General features: G+C 47.6%; 1 protein-coding gene across 2 annotated transcripts in view; it reads right to left on the reverse strand.

The window, feature by feature from the left end:
- Nucleotides 1–19,301, reverse strand: part of LOC101482014 (glutamate receptor ionotropic, kainate 5) — a 207,728-nt gene extending 188,427 nt beyond the window's left edge. For both annotated transcript variants that reach the window (XM_024798395.2, XM_024798394.2), the window contains exon 1: nt 18,693–19,301. The gene's annotated coding sequence lies outside the window, so the exon portion shown is untranslated. The remainder of the gene's footprint in view (nt 1–18,692) is intronic.
- Nucleotides 19,302–20,268: the final 967 nt, after the last annotated feature.

Raw genomic sequence — 20,268 nt, forward strand, 5'->3', positions numbered from 1 at the left:
GAGTCTGTGTGTTGGAAAACTGGACAGCTGCCCTTGTAATGATGTTGTTATCTCACTGTGTCTTTTGCGCTGTCTCCAGATGCAGAATGGATTGTGTCATTCTGCCACGGCCTTCTGGAAATATGGCTGAAACTTTCCTGATGCCTAATTTAGAGAACAAGTACAAGGCCACTAAGCAGCATCAGCTTGGATAACGCTGCAAACAAACTTATGAATCTGATTTTAGCACCAGAATCAGGGTTGGTTGGAGCCTTTCCCAGCTTTCTCAGAGGAAGAGGTCACCGGTCTCATCCGGCTATCCACTGTTAGATTATAATATTATTTTATGCCATGTTATACCCCTAATTAAAGATTGTGAATTATTATGTAGTTTTAGTTTGCATTATTCTCCTGAATAACTATTGCATTAGTTAAACTGATTTGCATTACATTAAACTGCTGACTTGTTGTGAATGAATGATATTGTTTTATGATGCATTATACTGCTGAGTTATAAGAAATCTAATTTGTCTGAGTAGAAGAGAACAGAGTGTGCTGGAGTTTTCTGCCCCATTTCAGCAGGAGCAGATAAACAGGGAGCCAAGGTCGTAGCTTAGGCGCTGTGTGAGAGAAAGCATGTGAATGTTTAGGCTTTGTATGATAAGGTGGAGGCACCAGAGGCTATAAAAGTTTGAGCAATGCTCCACCATTTTGAGATTTTGAGGCTGTCTGCATCAGTGTCCATCTCCCACGTGTGTGATCATTAAATCATCGTTTGACTCAACCCGACCGGACCAGTGTTGTTATTGTGGTTTTTCTCTTGTCTCCATCCCCAATATTTTGAACCTTAACACCACGCTCACGCTAACATCTACAGTCAGTTTAAATCAGCGGTTAATCTAACAAGCAGGCACGTGGATAAACTGAAAACACAACTTTAATTGGAAGCTGGAGAAAAATGTCCATTAGCAGTCCAAAACTGAGTAAGGGTACCAGAATCCAAAATACTGGAACAGGAGCAGGAGACCACGAAGAAGATGAACCGACCGAGAAGACAGCCAGAGAAACGTGGCACAGGTGGACAGAATCAAACCAACGAGACGAAAAAGTCGAGGGGAAGAAGACACAGAGTACCAAAATAAAGCAGGAAGTAACAAGAGAGAAAAACACTAGGCGAGGTCAAACAAACTGAAACCTCAAGGACTTAAATAATGATGGCGGTCAAAGACCTACAGAAGATCCAGGACCAAAGCCCACACAGAGAGGGTGGATTCAAACCCAGGAGCTTCTGGCTGTGATCATATTCTTACAGACCATCGTTTCACAGCTATGAGCTACAACACCAGAACTGGATTTGTTCACAACTGCAGCAGACACTCTTCAAACAGCAGGATCAGCCGCCATGTCTGACATCATCATCACGGAGACCTGAGCGCTCACAGCACTCTGAAACAGCCGGCAGCACGGTGTGTTTGCGAGGGCAGGAAGTTCAGGTGACAACCAGAGCTTTGTTTAGACCTCCTGCACTGAGCCGATAACACGTTTTTCTTTTTTCTGGCATCTTCTTTTTGGCCAAGTGTTCGTCTTTGATGCTTCTGAGCGAGAGAAAGGACGAAGCTTTTCACAATCTTTTTAGCTGATGGGAGAATTTGTGTTTCAGGGTCGAAATCAGCTCGAGGTGACAGCAGGCACAAAAAGCATCCGGCCTGTGAGGGAAAATGTCTCAGAAGCCACTTTATCTGAAGAGTCTTTGACGTCAAACTTAATGTTTCTTTTACTTCTGAAAGATAAAACTAACGGAGCAAACTTTCAACACTTTTTTTCCACCTTGAAAACTTTACTCTGCCGAGGCGGGAGAGTAAAAGACGGGAAAGAAAACACGTCTGGCTTTAAACCTTTTCATATTGTATGTTTGGGGGTTATAATGTCTCTCTTATAATGTTTAGGACTTGGTAAAAATATAATTTAAGCACCAAACTGTGTAAAAGAATAAACGCAGAGTAGAGCTGGGCGATATAAGATTTTTTCATATCACGATATGTTTTTTTCATTTCAGGCGATAACGATATCTATCACGATATCAGCCAAATAACTATATTTGTAAAATTTAAATGTGCCGTTGCTCACAAGTAAAATGTGAAATAATCAGCAGCTTGTTTTTATTTAAATATTTATTTCCCATAATAAGTTCAACAGGGTAGATGTACTTAAGGAACATGAGACTTTTTCAGATAAATAAAGGCAAATATTGCAAACTACACAAAAGGCAGCCGCTAAAGCGTTTAAGTTTCAAAATAGAACAAACGAAACAGACTAAATTGTCAATTCCACTTAGAAACAAAATATTAATTCTAAAAATAAATCTTAGTTTGTTTTACAGAAGAACAGACAAAACTGACTAACTTTTGTCAATATCAAATAAACTGAGAACTAAAAGGAAATTCTCAATCTCTCCTTGTTGTATAGCTGAGCTTTTTAAACAGTTTTAACAGTTACTTTAGTCTGACAAAAGCCGAATGACGAATCAGCGCTTCCAGTCAGAGACTGAGCTGCACCGCTTTATTGTATTTCCAGACTTGCTTTCGGCACATTTACAGTGCAGCTACTCTGTTTTTTGTCAGACTTGAAATAGCAGAAATACCTTCACACTACGGAGCTTCTCTGGCTCTTGCGTTCGACAATCTCTCCGGCGTTGGAACCATCATCTGTTTTCTCTTCGGTAACCTTCGGTCACGCCCGGTTGATGTTTCTCTAGTCGGCACACATTTCCTCCATTACCCGGCGGCACGGCGGCTGGCTGCTTCCCAAATACACATGTGCGGCTTGGCACTTGTGCTGCACGTAACAAGTCACCTGACGTGACGCTGCGGCTGTGATTGGTTCGGCTCTGCGCTACTTAATTTGGATTGGCTGTTCTTCTTCTTCTTCTTTTTTTTTTTTTTTTTAAGAGGACAGGAGAGATGAGGTCTATCGCAATAGTTTAACTTTTCTATCGAGAAAAAGTTATTTCGCAATACATATCGTTATCGTTCTATCGCCCAGCTCTAATGCAGAGTAGTTTTTCCATGTTTCTCCAGCATTTTACACAGAAGGCAGTGATGCGTGACGCGTCAGTGTGGTTCGCGTCCAGCTGAAGTAGCAGCCGTTTAGCTCAAACTTTTCTTTTAGTTGAAATTCAGGCAGGTGAAGAGGAAGCCTGCAGGTTCTGGTGACTTCAGCTCTTAACTACTTGACTGCTCTTCATGTGTAGAGGCAGAGAGCACCACGGATCCCTGCTGGGCTCCATTACATCCATCCATTAGACCCCCTCTGACAGGCTGTACAGCGCACTAGTGTGCTGAAGGAGGATCGCTTTCACGGTTCTGTAAATATGATTGTTCCCATGACATTAGTAAAACAACAGCATCCTATGGGGTGCAGCTGTGAGGGCTGTGTCTCTGCTGACTCACCCCGGCAGAGACGAGGAGATGCGCCGCTCTATAGCTGCAGAGCAACTTATTGCATAACATCACCTGTAGTGTGTGCTGTGCTGTATGACAGCCACAGAGCATCAGTGGAAACATCCGGCTGAGTGTTGCTTTTCAGGATTCGGCCCGAGGACAAACCTGAGGACAGCTTCCCAGCATTGCAGTGCACAAACATGCAGAGACAGCACGTTCACACCAGGGGTCAGAACCTATACGTCCTCAAAGTAACACCTCAAATGTTGCGTTGGTGCCAAACTGGAACCCAGGTCACAGATGGAGCAGAAGCAGCAAGGAGGCCCACAGCTGCAGCTGTAACCCCAGCATGAGGAAACAGTGACTGCAAGCATGCTTCTAAACTTCCCCGTTCACCTGCCAGTCCTCACAGTGGGTTTCATCAGTGTGGGCTTAAACAGGTCCAAAGGCCAGCAGGAGAAGAAGGGCAGAGGAGAGGCTGAGGCCGCATGTTAGTCACCTCGGAAGTTCCTGTTGGGGCTGGAAGTGACATCACAGCTGAGCTTACCATGAGAAGCACAGCCGTGCATGCCAGTCCTTCAGTTTTGCTAAGGCTGAGATATTTCAGGCTGGTTCTTCCCCGTGAGGAGCCGAATCTGAGCATTAAGTGTCACAGCGAGCAGCATCGGTTAGCTGTGCATGTCCGCTGCAGACACAGATACATATAAATACCACAACCATGCAAAAAGCAAACGCAGAGCAGGTCATCTACTAATCGGCAGGTTGGTGGTTCGATCCCTGGCTGCTCCAATCTGTATGCCAAATACTCAAGATCCTAACCCCAGGTTGCTCTGCGATTGGAGTATGAACGTGTGAATGTTAGCTAACAGCAAAAACTGCTTGTATGAATGATGAGGTTGCATCCCTGCTGAACTCTACAACACAATCAATAGGAACTGCAAATAATCCTTGATTTTATTACTCATCAAAGCTGGAGCACTGACTTTTTGGACGGTGCGTTAGAACAATTAGCCGCACAGCAGCAGGTTATTTATCAGGTAACAGCACTAAAACTAAATAAATAAGATGGCGCCGGTGAGGTCGGCTGCCGTCACGACTGCTCCGACCACTTTTTCTTTGTCTTTGTTTTAAGTTAGTTTTCAGCGTTTCTAAATCGGCAAAATCATCACCATTGAGTACATTAGGTATGACAGTGACACTCTTGTTTCTATTGGTTTACAATGTACTCACAATTCAAAGTTTTTAACTCCGGATCCGAGCTGGCCGAGTGAGATCTCGAGGGAGAACAAAGGGAAGCGGCGGCGGCCTAGAGGGAAGCGAGCCGGCGTCAGGAACAGGCTGAGAGCTCGTGCACACCGCACACCTCTGCCTAGCATCCTGCTCGCCAACGTCCAGTCACTGGAGAACAAGCTTGACGACCTCAGGGCCAGGATAAAGTTCCAGAGAGACATTCGGGACTGCAATCTCCTCTGCTTCACCGAGACATGGCTGAACCCAGCGGTGCCGGACCACGCCATCCAGCCGGCCGAGTTCTTCTCGGTTCACCGCATGGACAGGACACGGGACTCGGGGAAGTCAAGGGGAGGCGGCGTGTGTTTAATGGTGAACAACAACTGGTGCAACAGTGCGAACGTTGTTCCTCTCACACGCTCCTGCACACCAAATCTGGAACTACTGTCCATCATGTGTCGTCCTTTTTATCTACCTCGGGAATTTACATCGGTCATTGTAAGTGCCGTTTATATTCCACCACAAGCGGACACAGTCACCGCCTTATGCGAGCTGCATGAGGCACTCACACAGCACCAGACACAACACCGGGACGCTGCGCTTATTGTGACGGGGGACTTTAATAGCGCCAACCTCAAACGCGCAGCGCCGAACTTTTATCAACACATCACCTGCCCCACCAGGGGTGAAAGGACACTGGACCACTGCTACACTACGGTCAAGGACGGCTACAAGGCACAATCCCGCCCCCCGTTTGGCAAACCTGATCACGCCGCCATGCCAAAATACAAACAAAGGCTGAAACAGGAAGTTCCGGTTCAGAGGAAGGTCGCGCGCTGGACGGATCAATCGGTGGCCGCGTTACAGGACGCACTCGATGACGCAGACTGGGGCATGTTCAGAAACAGCTCCGACGATGATGTCAACGTGTTTACGGAAGCGGTTGTGGGATTCATCGGGAAACTAGCGGATGATACCGTGGAGACAAAGACTATCACAACGTTTCCCAACCAGAAGCCGTGGGTGGATAAAACCATCCGCGACGCTCTGAGATCCCGCACCGCTGCCTACAACACGGGACTCATGACGGGGGACATGGACCCGTACAAAGCCGCGTCATATAACGTGCGGAGGGCGGTGAAAGAGGCGAAGCAGCGCTACGGGAGGAAACTAGAGTCACAACTCCAACAGAGTGACTCTAGGAGCCTGTGGCGGGGACTAAGGACAATAACGGACTATAAAGCACCAACAACCGGTATGACGAACGCGGCCGTGACTCTGGCAGACGAGCTGAACACTTTCTATGCTCGCTTCGAGGCTGCAGCTAAGGTCTCCAACAATGCTAGTGTTAGCGGCGCTAACGGCTGCAGACAGGAAGATACTGCCAGCACCGGAAACGTGCTCGTCATCTCCGAGCATGAAGTAAGGAGAGCCTTCAAGAGAGTGAACACCAGGAAAGCAGCAGGACCAGACGGCATCCCAGGTCGTATCCTCAGAGACTGCGCATACCAGCTAGCTCCTGTGTTCACTGAGATATTCAACATCTCTTTATCTCAGTCGGTGATCCCCACATGCTTCAAAGAGTCCATCATTGTTCCTGTCCCGAAGAAACCCCACCCTGCTTCTCTCAATGACTATCGCCCTGTAGCCCTCACCTCAGTAGTGATGAAGTGCTTTGAACGCCTGGTCAGAGACGTCATCATTTCTTCACTACCAGACACACTGGACCCACTACAGTTCGCTTACCGTCCAAATCGTTCCACAGACGATGCCATCTCTCATCTCCTCCACACATCACTCACTCACTTGGACACTAGAAGGGGGAATTATGTTAAAATGCTCTTCATAGACTACAGCTCTGCATTTAACACCATAATTCCCTCCACACTCACCACCAAGCTGGAGCATCTGGGACTCAGCTCATCTATGTGTCAGTGGATCTCCAACTTCCTAACTGGCAGACCACAGGCAGTAAGGATGGGCGGACATGTCTCAGCCTCCACCACTCTCAGCACTGGCGCCCCCCAGGGGTGTGTTCTGAGCCCCCTGCTGTACTCTTTGTACACATATGACTGTGTGGCCACTACCAGCTCCACCACCATCATCAAGTTTGCTGACGACACCGTCGTGGTGGGCCTGATCTCTGATAACAACGAGACGGCCTACCTGGAGGAGATTAGGAATCTGGAGAACTGGTGCCAGAGGAACAACCTCCTTCTAAACGTCAGTAAGACAAAGGAGCTGATAGTGGACTTCAGCACTAAGCAGGAGAGGAACTAACAGACCCCCGTCATCAACGAGTGCCCAGTGGAGAGAGTGGACAGCTTCAAATACCTCGGAGTTCACATCACGCAGGACCTGTCATGGTCCTGTCACATCAACACCGTGGTGAAAAAGGCCCGACAGCGTCTCTACCACCTCAGACGCTTGAGAGACTTCCAACTGCCCTCCAAGGTGCTCAGGAACTTTTACTCGTGCACCATAGAGAGCATCCTGGCGGGAAACATCTTAACCTGGTTCGGGAACAGCACCATGCAGGACAGACGAGCTCTACAGAGGGTTGTGCGGTCAGCTGAGCGCACCATCCGCTCCGAGCTCCCTGACCTGCACTCAATCTACAGCAGGCGGTGCTGGACCAAGGCCAGGAAGATCGTGAAGGACCTCAGCCATCCCAACAACAGACTGTTCTCTCTGTTGAGGTCAGGAAAGCGATTCCGCTCCCTGAAGACCAACACAGAGAGACTGAGGAGGAGCTTCTTCCCGCAGGCGATACGGTCTCTCAATCACACCACCACACAGTACTGACCCACACATACAGTTTTTACACACACTGGACTTTCTGGACTTTGGTTTTGCACAACACTGGTCACTATATTCTTCATTTCCGGTTAATACTTGTACAGCTGCTGTTATTGTGTATATATTTATTTATATTTAGATTTCTTCATACATTCTTATATAGTTCTATATTGTGTATTTTGTTGTACAGTTATTTTATTTTCAACTTTAATTTATATATTTTATCTTATTCCTTCCCAGTTAAATTTACCCTTCATTCTAATTTGTGTTGTACAGTTATTTCATTTTTAACCTTAATTTATATTTTATTCCTTCCTAGTTAAATTTACCCTTTTTAATTTTTCATATTTATTTCCTATCTTATTCATAGCCTTTTCCTTTTTTTGTTTTCTTTAGGTCACGAGCAGTTGTCCAAGCATTTCACTACATATCGTACTGTGTATGACTGTGTACGTGACAAATAAAATTTGAATTTGAATTTGAATTTGAATTTGAAACTCCTCCCAACACGGTGCGCTGGGAGTCTGGGTGACATTCAGCACCTGTTTCCTCTGACAAATGAAATTCCTCATCAGCACGACTCGGTGCAGAGTATAAATCGTGCAAAACTGAAATAATTCCTCAGTCTGCAAAATGTCTGTGGAGTCTGAAAAAGCTGCTGGATGAGTTTTATGTGATGTAATATATGGAACCAGCAGCTCCCTGCAGCCCAAGGTCAGCAGTCGGGGAAGTCTGACGTCCCGCTCTTACGTAACGTGAATCAAAAGGAGCTCTTGGTTTATAACAGTGTGCATTACTGCGAGCATGTAATGTTAACCTCAGGTCATATTCATCAAATGGTTCAGGACAGACTTAGGACGGGCTGGGTTAAAGCTGGGACCTCCTAAAACACCAGCCGACCTTATCTCCGTTTCATTTGTTTTATCTGCTATGTGGGAATGCCAGGGGGGGGGGGGGGGGCAGCCCTCACTGCTCTTATTTTGAAAGTTCAGTTTGCTGCTAGCCAGCAAACTCAGCACTTCCAGCTCTTCCAGCTCACTCACTGCTGGTTGCTCATTCATGCTGTGATGGTCCTTGATGGTACCTGGCTGTATCTGCAAGTAAGACCTTCTCCTGTGGTCAGTGCACTGCAGTGGCACCAGCTGCAGCTGCTGGGGCCTGCCAGCGGCTGCAGCTGGGGGAAACCTGCCTCATGAGCACATGTGCTGAGCTCTCTGAGGCTTCAGAGCAGAGCGAGATGGTGGAGCTGGAGTTTACCCGCAGGAGGAGAGGCTCTGCAGAAGAGCACCTCATAAAAGGAATCATCTGGTGACTCACTGAACCCCCTCACTGTGAGTTAGAAACACTGAGCAGGTTGGAGTTTGGAGAAGCAGAAGAACAGTGTGGGCCATCTTCTCGGGGTGGCTGCCTCTCTGCTCTGAACCTCAGCTTGGTTAAATCATCACGTGTAATTAGGACCGCAGCACTGACGGAAAGATTTTGCTTTTCACACCATTATTCTTGTCAGCTTCTTACAGAAGTCTGGTCTCAATGTTATTGTAGTTCGAGCACACGTGGGAGTGTTGTGACATACAGCGTGTGCAGAAAATTCAATTTCAGAGGTGAACCGAGCAGAAAGCAACCCTGCAGTTACAAATATTGTATTCAGGAATGACTTTATGGTCCGGCTTTGTTCATGTAACCTACAACTTTAAAGACTCTTTTGAAGCTTTTATGGCTGCAACTGAAACGGCACTCTGTATCCGTGTATGTTTTTAATGAGTGCAGACCGTGTAACCAATCACAGAGCACAGGCACCCAAGCCAAACCCGAGTCTTTAATCTGAAGCTCGAGTCGTACGTCAAGTGTCCACGCTGTTCACATGAGATGTGAACCGGATGTGCGTAAATATATTTACATTTCATGAATATTCTTCAAAGCTGTCATCAGATGTTCATCTTTCATTTCCCGTCACTCAGATCAACCTGCTGTGTGTCTGTTTATTCACGGCTTCACTCAGTAAAGAGCAGATGAAGGAACCTCTGAAAGAGACGTGTTTGTTACTCGCTCGAACAAAGAGGAAGACGTTTCTGTGATACGTTACGGTGGTGGCACATTTACAGCCCGCAGCCTTTCTGTCATTCGTCACGTGAGCGTGAGACAGACGTCCTCCCGACCGGCTGACATTACTTCACGATCTCTCACACGTCGTGAGGACTGTAGTTTTACTCTCATCTCGTTGTGACAAAGCGCATGCTTCATGCTACAATCCAAACAGCTGTGCACGAGTCCTCCACGTCGTCCTTGTTAGGCACTTGTAGGTATTGACTGAATTGTCCAAGAGGCAGTGAATCATGAACACAGCAACAAAAAGCACATTCACAGAGTGATATACTTCATCTCTCCCTGATATGAGTTTGTGTTACTACAGACAATCAGAAAATGCATCTTCACACAATATTTACCCACAGTGTCCACTAGCACACAGACTGTATATAAAAGATGGAAAAACGAGATGGTCAGTAATGGTAAAGCTCACACGTGCACACAAACGCACGCACGTACACGCACGCACACAAACGCACATGCACGCACACACACACGCGCACACACACACGCGCACACACACGCACGCACGCACACACACGCGCGTACACACGTACACACACACACACACACGCACACACGCGCACACACACGCACGCGCGCACACACGTACGCCACACACACACACACACACACGCACACACGCGCGCACACACACGCACGCGCGCGCACACACACACACACACGCACACACGTACGCCACACACACACGTGCGCACACACGCGCGCACACACACACACACACACACACACACGCACACACGTACGCCACACACACACGCGCGCACACACGCACGCGCACACACGCACACACGCACACAAACGCACGCACGCGCGCACACGCACACGCACGCACACGCGCGCACACACGTACGCCACACACACGCGCGCGCGCGCACACACACACACACACACACACAAAAGATGTCTGACTAATAAATTAGGGGGATTTTCTCAATGTCTTGAAGATGTTTCTCCTCTCATCAGAGAAGCTTCTCCGATGAGAGGAGATGTATTAACAGACCTCTCTGCATTGAATCATATCTGTTATTAACCTCTGTCTCTCTTCCACAGCATGTCTTTATCCTGTCTTCCTTCTCTCACCCCAACCAATCACAGCAGATGGCCCCGCCCCTCCCTGAGCCTGGTTCTGCCGAAGGTTTCTTCCTGTTAAAAGGGAGTTTTTCCTTCCCACTGTCACCAAAGTGCTGCTCATAGGGGCTCATATGATTGTTGGGTTTTTCTCTGTATTATTGTAGGGTCTATCTTACAGTATAAAGCGCCTTGAGGCGACTGTAGTTGTGATTTGGTGTATAAATAAAACTGAATCGAATCCAAGAAGCTTCTTCAGTTCTAAAACCAAACGATGGAGAGTCCCAGGTGTTTGGACTCCCACCACTATCTGCAACACAACACAAAGTAATCAGGACCCTGCAGCACCGGGCAGAAAATGTTCCCTCTAAACCTCAAGGGAAAGAAAAGAAACACATGTAAAGGAAGCTCTTAAAACATGTGGTTATCCCAACTGGGCTTTCATCAAATCAGCAGAGAGGCACAGAAAAGAAGAGCAGGCAACAACGAGAGAGGATCAGGAGGACAAACAGAACAATACTGTCATCCCTGATGCAGCAGCTTTATTAGAGAAGCTCAGGAGAGTCTTCAAGACTCGGCTGCCTAGCTGGATCTAAAGGTCGAAGGTCACTCTTTGAGGATACCAGTGGACCGAGAAGACATGGTTTGAAAGAAACATCTATGTCTGCTGTGAACGACCATCTTTGAACAGAGGGCGGGGCTTAAGACACCAACTGTTTGCCATCTATAATCGAGTTCCCAGACGCCTTAACGCCCACTCACATCCTGGGCCATCTGACCTCAGGAAATCACATGATAAGGTGGGGCCAGGTTTCACAATGAGCTCACCTGAAACCCTGGCTGATTGTGACCCACACCCGCTTTCACGCTTCGACTCATGTGATTAGAGGATCATCAGGGGTCAACGTCCCTCTTAGGGACACTCCCACAGGGCTTAAATCTCTCCACCATTTGGTTTTAGACCTGAAGAAGCTTCTCAGATGAAACGTCTTCAAGAAACTTGGAGAAGTCCAGACGCTTTTCTTTCCAAGCTGCTTTGATTATGTCTTTAGTTGTTCACGTTTTCAATGTAATTTTATTTATATACCGTCAAACCACAGCAGTCACGTCAAGGTGTTTCATACTGTAAGATCAAAAGCTTTGTTTGAAACGATGATGTTCATTTAGTAAGTTATTGTTCTATTAGAGTCAATAAGAGTGTCGGTGCAGGTGACAAACGGCTTAGACGACAGCTCGATCCTCCCACATATGTACTGTATGCCTGCAGCATATGTGCTGTAATGTTTGCAGCCAGCAGAGCAGACAGTGTTTTCTTCATCTAAGTGAACAGGACGTGACGAAACGAAGGTGCAAATATGATGCAGATATCATCACTGAGATGTGAACTACCTCTAACCTCCGGACTCATTCTGACAGACCTGTGAGCATCGGGCGCTAAAGTGAAAAATGTAGTTTCATTTTTTCCATCGCCACTTGTTTAATCTTCAACATCTAAGTTTTTCATTTCCTGGGCCGCTCACGTCTCGTCGCTGTGCAACATCAGGATGGTGCCAGCTGTGCTTTTATAATGAATTTCTTGTACATAAACCCTCCTTCTGTTCTTTCCCTTCATCCAGCCGCTTTGACTGAAGTGAGACAGCCTCCAATTAAAACCCAGCATTTCATCTCGCTGTGCGCCACACATCACGTCTCTGGCACATTGGCTTTGTAAAAAGGATGCCCACGCATGCTTTAATTACATTATAAAAGTGCGGGGCCTGACATCTCCGCCACCCCGCCCGGCATAAACTGTGACGGCTCGTTCTCGCTCGCTGACAGCACCCATATTTGTTGAGCGAATGGCTTTTCAAACGGCGGCGATTAAGCTTCTAGCTGATGTCACTTGGCGTGTAAGACGTGATGAATGAGGCGAGCAGAGGACGGGCTGAAGGTTGAAGGGTGATGTACGGCTGCTGGCACAGTGTAGGTTCATAAAGTGAAAGTCACGCAGAGAGAGGTGACACGGGGCTGAGGTCCTGACGCCGTCTGGGCGTCACTCAGCACTAGAGGTGGGAATCACCATACATCCCACGATACGATATTATCACAATACTTAACGCACGATACGATATTATCACAATACTTAACGCACGATACGATATTATTGCAATTTTTTAAAATATTTTGCGATATTCAGATTCTGTACATAAAGTTAAACTTTATCAATATTCATTTTATCTAATATCAAAGTCTCACACTCAGTCTTTCTCTCATCTCAGTTTTATTGTTGACGAACTGAACGGTTTGTATTACAGTCTAGTCCAACTTAACTGAATGCAACCATCTGGTACAATTACAGCTATTCTGAACTATGCAATATGAAAACTATGCAGCCCATTCAGCATCTGAAGAATTTGAAAGTAAATTAAAACAAAATATAATTTTACAATAAATGAAAAAGGTTTTAAACATAATTAAAATAAAACATGTCTTAAATTAAAATAAGTAAACTGTCGTGTTTATTGCTGCCAAAAAACAGTTAAACACATTTGGACAGTGTCAGGACTCTTGCTCAGAAAAAGGATCAACATGCTCTGAAGTCAGAGCACAAAAACCTTTTTTGTAACAAAATATCGATTTCTGCTGTCCCTGCATCAATACATTATTAGCAAACAAAATATCACGATGCTACACAGTATCGATTTTTTCCCCCACCCCTACTCATCACGCTCTTAAATTTGTTGAGGGGTGCATCACCTTCTTTTCCCGCTTCCTTCCCCTCAAGGACACGTGATCGCGTCCCTCTGCCGCTCAGACTCCTTCTCATTTTACCTTTCGCTGTCTCTTTATGTCTTTGTGTCGCAGGTCATCAGAACATCTTAATCCAACAGAAATGAAATGAGCTGTCGGAGTATCCCAGGTGTGAATACCTGCCTGGCTGTAACTGCTTTAATTTTATTCTTTTGATCAATTATCGTTAACCAAATTATGCTGGAAACGATGGCGTGTTTTAATGGCTGCTGTCAGGAGTTCAAACAAAGGCTTGTTGGCGTGAAAATGACACAAGAACTGGTCTGAAGATCAGAGGACCAGGTCTGATGGAGAGCTGGATCCACAGTCTGAAGGTCCTCACAGAGACGACGGAGAGCTGCTCCGAGTTCAGAGCCGAGGATGAAGCTGCTCACACCAAATATTCACTTCAAATACTTTCACCTCACTGTGTTCAGCTGATATCCATCCACTGCTCGGTCTGCTAGCACCACCCGCAGCACCACCCGCAGCTCCAGCAAAGCCTGAACTTGCGCCACGCAGTCATCTGACCCATGGTGTGCGTCGCTGAGTGGGGCGCCTTAACAAGTAATGGCTTTGCTTGCAGAGTCGGGGACAGAGCTGCTTTTCCACAGTTAATGTTCCTGACAGAAAAATGAAATGTGTTTTTGTTGAAAGGCCTAATTATTGCATATAGCTTTCAGGAAATAGCCACAGCCTTTTACTCTGCATCATAACTCGTCCTGGCTCCGAGCTGCTCAGCTGCGTGCCTGTACGTCAGCACTCACCGGCTCAGCACCGGACCGCTGAGTTTAGGCGCCAGTCTTCAGTCACCGTTCGTCTGCGTGATCGCTCCGCATCCTTGGACTCACGTTCCTCGCCGAGGACATTTGGTTGTTGCGGTGCTCTGTCGGTGTCAGTGCTGGTGAAGCGGCCCGTGTTCACAGACCTGGAGAATCTGTCATAATACAGCATCATGGCCGAGCGCACAGAGGCAGCAAGCGGTTCAGTTAAAGCTGAACAACAGTACACCCGGTCACTATTACAAAGTAAATGTGACGAATGTTGTCAGAGTTTCTCTCATGTTGTCAAAGCTGCTTGAAGCTCCATCGAGTTGCAAGCTGCCCGAGCTCGAATGACAGGAAGCCGCCATTTTACCAGCGTTTCCGGTGAATGAGCTCAGTGACCCTGAACAGCTGATCATGGGAGTCATGACCCTGATTGAGGAGAACGTGAACGAGAATAATCGATTATCTCAGAGGCGTCCTGTCACAGGTGTGTGTGTGTGTGGGCTGCTACAGCTCCCACTGGAGCACCATGAAACAGACTGAATATATTCCTCTGTGGATTGCCTGCACGCTTTCACTGAACACCGCCATGAATAAGAACAGACACACACAGGGCTGCATAATGTCATGTAAAAGCTGAAACTGAGCGCACACACACACCTGCAGCTCCAGTCGCTGCTGACGCTCGTGCGGAACAAACTCCATCACCCTGCGCCGTCACCCAAAGTGACAACAGCAGGTTGACGCACCCGGCGCGCATACATTAAACCTCGAGACGCTCGCCGTTCCACTCGACGCGCTCACGTCTGATTGCTCACATTCTCGTAATGACACGCTCCGTCTCATCGCTCACACGCTGCGCTGCACCTGACACGGAAGCGGCGTCACGTGTAGGTCGGTTGACGCTGTCGCAGATCAGGGCCGAGCGACAGGAACTGCAAATCACCTCCACTCGTGGTTTTACCGTTGGGCGGTGACGAAATACCAAACGTGAGCGAGTTTATTTGAGGAGCTGCTCGGCTCAGCGGCCTCAGCTCTGGTGGCCTTCTTGAAGTAAGCGAGCGTAAGCGCCCGCTGTCCAAACAGTGAATTATCCCCATCCGCAGCGCGGTTTAGTGGCGACGCGCTGCCGGAGAGGCTGTTCGCTGAAGAGTGCCGCCGGCAGCAATTAAGAGCACCTAATCAGGAACATCCCTGAGGGAGGGCCGTCCCGGCGCTCACACGGCACACGCTGGCGCAGAGCTGGATCGAGTCGTGCGTGTGAAGAAGAAAAAGGGGATCTTCCAGAGGTCCTTTCAGTGGTACTGACGATCGTTTGTTCTGGTAAACAGCAGCGATTACAGCCACGTTTCATCCAGCTTATCTAAACCAATTAGGACGATCTTTTTGCCTTTGAAGTTTGCTCCTCTGCAGCTGTAGTCTCCATGAATTTAAAGCCATTACAGTGGATTACAAAAGCACTCCTGCAGCTTAATCCACTCTCCAGCTACTGTATATGCTTAGCTTGTTAACAACACACAAAGGGCAGCACGTGGCTAAATAAGGCTACATGCTCGACTCCATCTGACACCACTCTGGTTCTTATGTCTCATCTTCAGTATTTAATATTCTTTCAAACTGAGATACAACATTTGGAAAGACATCCTAGAGTGTCAGTGATCCCGCTGCGTAGCAGTAACGAGCTCTTCTCCTAAGCAAACCAATCTCAGCACATGTGTGCGTGTGATTAAAGGCTTTGCTTCATGAAAACAACGTGCAGTTAAACATTTATTTATTTAACGTTATTCTACACACAGTGTCTTCAAGGCTTTTTGCACGTCCCCAGTAACGCTGATGCTTTTACATCAAACAGTGCAAACTGCAGCGTGCATGCTTGGGTTGCAGCAGAAGCAAACAGAGCTGTCAGGCAGCGGTGACTCTGACCCCAGTTAGGGTTAGAGCCTTTCTTCTGGGTTCATCAAATACTTGCAGTTAGGTGAGGTTACCTGCAGGAGCATTTCCACAGCATGCCTAATCCTTACTGAGCACCTAAACTGAAGCAGACTGCACGGAAATGTCAAAGGAAACAGCAAGTGGACATGAAGACAGCCTAAGTAGGAATGCAAAGCTTCCAGATGGGACATGAACTGAGGTCAAAAATGAAACAGTGACCCTTGGAGGACATTATCCTAAAGAGAACTGCTAGTTCTTTGCAGTTTTCACTAAATGGTTCTTACAGAGCTTTTCTACAACATGTGTCAACCTGCCATTCACAGCATCCGTGCGAGTATTTTCACTGATGTATGGGATCACATTCACACTCAGGTTCCAGCGTATTGCTTGAAGACACTTTAGCATGCACGCTGGCTCAGACCACCAACCCTCTAATTGGCTACCTCGGCCACCCATGGAATGAGAATAAGTGGCTGCTTCAGTTCGAGCAATGCAACATTTTGTATTTGGAGCATGTTTTAATGTTTGCACTTTGTTCTGTTGCCTGTTAAAGAAAAACTGGAGCCAGTTTCTGCATTAGCTTCAGTTAGCAACAAGCTAACTACTCACATATGGCTGATGAACGGATGGAGTTGTTATATCGTCGACCTATTTCCCTTCCTGCCTCCACCTAGGTTTATTTGGGTTGGACCTGTGGGTTATGACATCCGTCTGGTTCCTGCTGGATTCCTCAGATGGCACGTTTATGCAGCTAATCTGCTAATCTCCTCTGCAGAGAGTTTACTCTCCACCTGTCTGTCAGCGGGCTTTGCTGGACCCCACCTGCCACTCATTTCTCCATCTTCCTCCTCACCCTGGGATTTCTACAGAGCCATCTTTTCTGCAAACATGGTTTAATGAAGCCTTTACCTCTGTGTCCATGTCTGCTGTGCTGCTCAGGAGTCTGTGGAAATCCTGACAGCTGGACTTCATGTGCTGTGAGGAAAAGTCCATCTCAAGCTGTTGAGATGTTTCAGTTACTGAAGCTGAAGGCGCTGCAGTAAAAGTCTGCAGAGCATCTCAAAGAGGAAACCCAGCATCTGCTGATGTCCACGAGTTCTTCATCCAGTCAGTGGCTGCAGACCATTTTTATCCAAAACACTAAATCCAAATAAAACAAAAATAATGTTGTGCAATTAGTCCCAGCAGGTGGGCTTCATCTTAGGACCGCCCCTCACACCCTGAGCAGTCGGCGTGGGGGCGGAGGTCACCTTGCTGAATCAAAGCTGACGTCAGCTGCGCCGTGACTGCTTGATTTAAAATCCGCGGTGGCACCATCCAAAGGTTAAACTCCAAAAACTCCACCGTCGTCCCGACATTTATGGATCCAAGTTTGAAAAGCTCTTCACTCTGAGGGTGAACGCTGATCTTTGCCCATGTGACCGCCACTTACCACAGGACGGAGGTTTGTCCTGCGAGGACGTGACTGACAGTGGAGCAGCTGAAGTGGACTCCGAGTCACAGTTATCCTGCCAAACTGAAGTCTGAAGATGCTCGAGGACTTTAACGACCTGCACAAAACCTGAAAGCTTTGCATTTACGATCAGTACTGTGTTTACACCGACGACATCAGCAGGTTCGACTCAGCGGTCGGCCGTCAGTCTCTGATCGGCTCTTTCACTGGCGCTCAGCAATTAACCGAGCAGCGATGATGAAGGCAAACACGAGCTGATGAAAGATTTGCTCACAATCAGGCTCCACCAAACAATTAATAAACATTTCAGCTGCAAATTGGACCACATGGGACGTTTTAGGATGCGAGTACTTTTCATCAGATGAATAATTTATCACTCGAATGAAACAATTTCCTTACTGGTTCCTTCATGCTCGTGTGTGTGTGTGTGTGTAAGCTCAGCTACACGCTGATGTTCAGTTTCTAACAGCAGGCTAACTTGGAACTTGACTGTTATTCACCGGCTGATGCAAACAGCCTGATGCTGTGTGCATGAATGCATATTCAGCTCACTCGTATATATTTATACATATTAATGTGCACCTGTGTGTGTGTGTGTGAGAGAGAGAGAGAGATGGGGGAGGTGTGGAGTTGGTGGAGAGTGTGAGGAGGCCGGGGAGTGATGGATGAAGAGAAAGATGGAGGGATTATTGGGGTTCAACCCCACACTGTCGATTTTATGTCAGGCCCTCTGCCTCTCAGCTTCAGGCGCCGGACTGTGATGACTTCCAGGTTACAGAACGTGGATGTGTGTGTGTGTGTGTGTGTGTGTGTGTGTGTGTGTGTGTGTGTGTGTGTGTGTGTGTTTTACCCGATGGTGTAAATGAGCGATCGCTGCAGGAAAGGAGGAATGAGAAGATGGGAAAGGAAAGCGAGGAAAGTGTGAGAGAATAAAAATGAGGGGTGCAAACGTCTGATGGATGGGTCGTTCAAAAGTGATGGATGGAGGTGACGGAGGGGCAAAAGTGGTGATGGATGGAGATGATGGCAGTGAGAAGAAGTCCAAATGAGGTGGAGTGAAAGAGACGGCAGCGAGAAAATGCAGAAAAAGCAGCGGGCTGAAGGAAAAGAGCAACACACCCCGTACCCCTGCACACACACACTTACCCGGCTGTCTCTCCCCGGCACAGTTACGGCAAAGAAGCCGGCTGAAGGTGGAGACGAAGGAGGGAGGAAAAGACGGAGAGAGCGAGCGAGGGGACGACACACGGCGGCAGTCGCTCGCCCGCGCGTGCAGCACAGACGTCTCAGGAAGAGGAAAAAGGAGCAACAGACACAACAGCAGCAACTCCTCGTGACCAGCGAGCGAAGCTTCACTTCAGCCTCACACACACACACTCAGCTCCCTGTCGCAGTGACACCGTCAGCTCTCCTCAGGCTCGGCGTGTGAGGTGACAAACGCACACACGGACCTCCAACACCTCCTCTTGCTTCCTCAGCTGTGCCTCCTGCAGCTGTGTGCCTGTTTATCCAGTAACACAGCAGGAACGCGGCTCTTCTTCTTCTGCGTCTTTATTCCAGTTAATTATGCTCCGGTGTGCTGCGGGGAAGGCTCTGGCGGCTCCGCGTCCTTCACTGTCGGACTAACTGGCTGCCGCTTCACAGCGCAGAGGCTGGACTGCACTCAGCTCTCCCCCCTTTCTCTCTCTGACTCCAGCCCCCTCCTACCTCCCTCTCCCCTCCTACCTCCCTCTCCCCTCTGCTGCTGAATGTGTCTCCATCCCTCCTTCAGCTCCCTCTCTGACTTTTCCACTCTGAGAGCTGAGGGTTGGAGTTTGACTCACTGATAGCAGCTGCACAGGTACCCGACCGCATCACACCCTTTTCTCTGTCTCAGAGTGTGTTTGTGCCTGAATAAAATAGAGCCACTGCGCTACAACGATGCGTTTTAGCCAGTTAATTCACGGCCAGCAACTTCTGCTGAACCTCAGATGAGTTCATGCACTTCATATGAAAGATTCACAGACTCAGAGCCTCTGGGTCTGAAAATGAAGCCAGAAGCATCGTAAACCTGTGGTCGTTCTCGTGGACAGCAGGGGGCGACTCCTCTGTATTGTAAGGCCGCAGTCAACACTTGATGAGTCTCAGCCAGGTCTCAGTATTTACCTGATGCTTGTGCTGATGGTTGGCATGTTGATGCTGTAACTGAAGCTGGTGTTTTGAACATAGGTGCACGAGGTCATTTACCATAAAGAGTGATGAAGGAAACACCAGGAGTCTGATACATGTTTGCTAGTTTACTTTAAAACTGTCAAAGCAACGACTGATTGCACCACCTCAGGGTGGAGGTGGTGGTGTCAGGGTCAGCTGAGTTGAATCCACTGATTGTTTTTTGGTTCAGGCACCGACACCAGCCTTAGAGGAGATCACAGACTGGACTGAAATAAAGAAGTAATCTATTACACAGTTACTTTTCCTACAGTAATGCAATCTGCTACAAGATGACTTTCATTACCTTCAGTAAGTCACAATGTCATCGACCTTATGGCCAAAATGTTTGAGGCACATCATCTACCCTGCACTTTGAGCTTCATGTTGATAAACCCGATGAGTCCAGCCGTTCTGACTCCACGAGACCTCCGAATGCTTGACATGTGCTGTTAAGCGTCGTGCGTCGCAGAGGAATGGTCTTAATGGCAGAGGTGGGACCAAGTCATTGTTTTGCAAGTCTCAAGTAAGTCTC

Source organism: Maylandia zebra, linkage group LG22, assembly GCF_041146795.1.
Source record: "Maylandia zebra isolate NMK-2024a linkage group LG22, Mzebra_GT3a, whole genome shotgun sequence".
Classification (NCBI taxonomy): domain Eukaryota; kingdom Metazoa; phylum Chordata; class Actinopteri; order Cichliformes; family Cichlidae; genus Maylandia; species Maylandia zebra.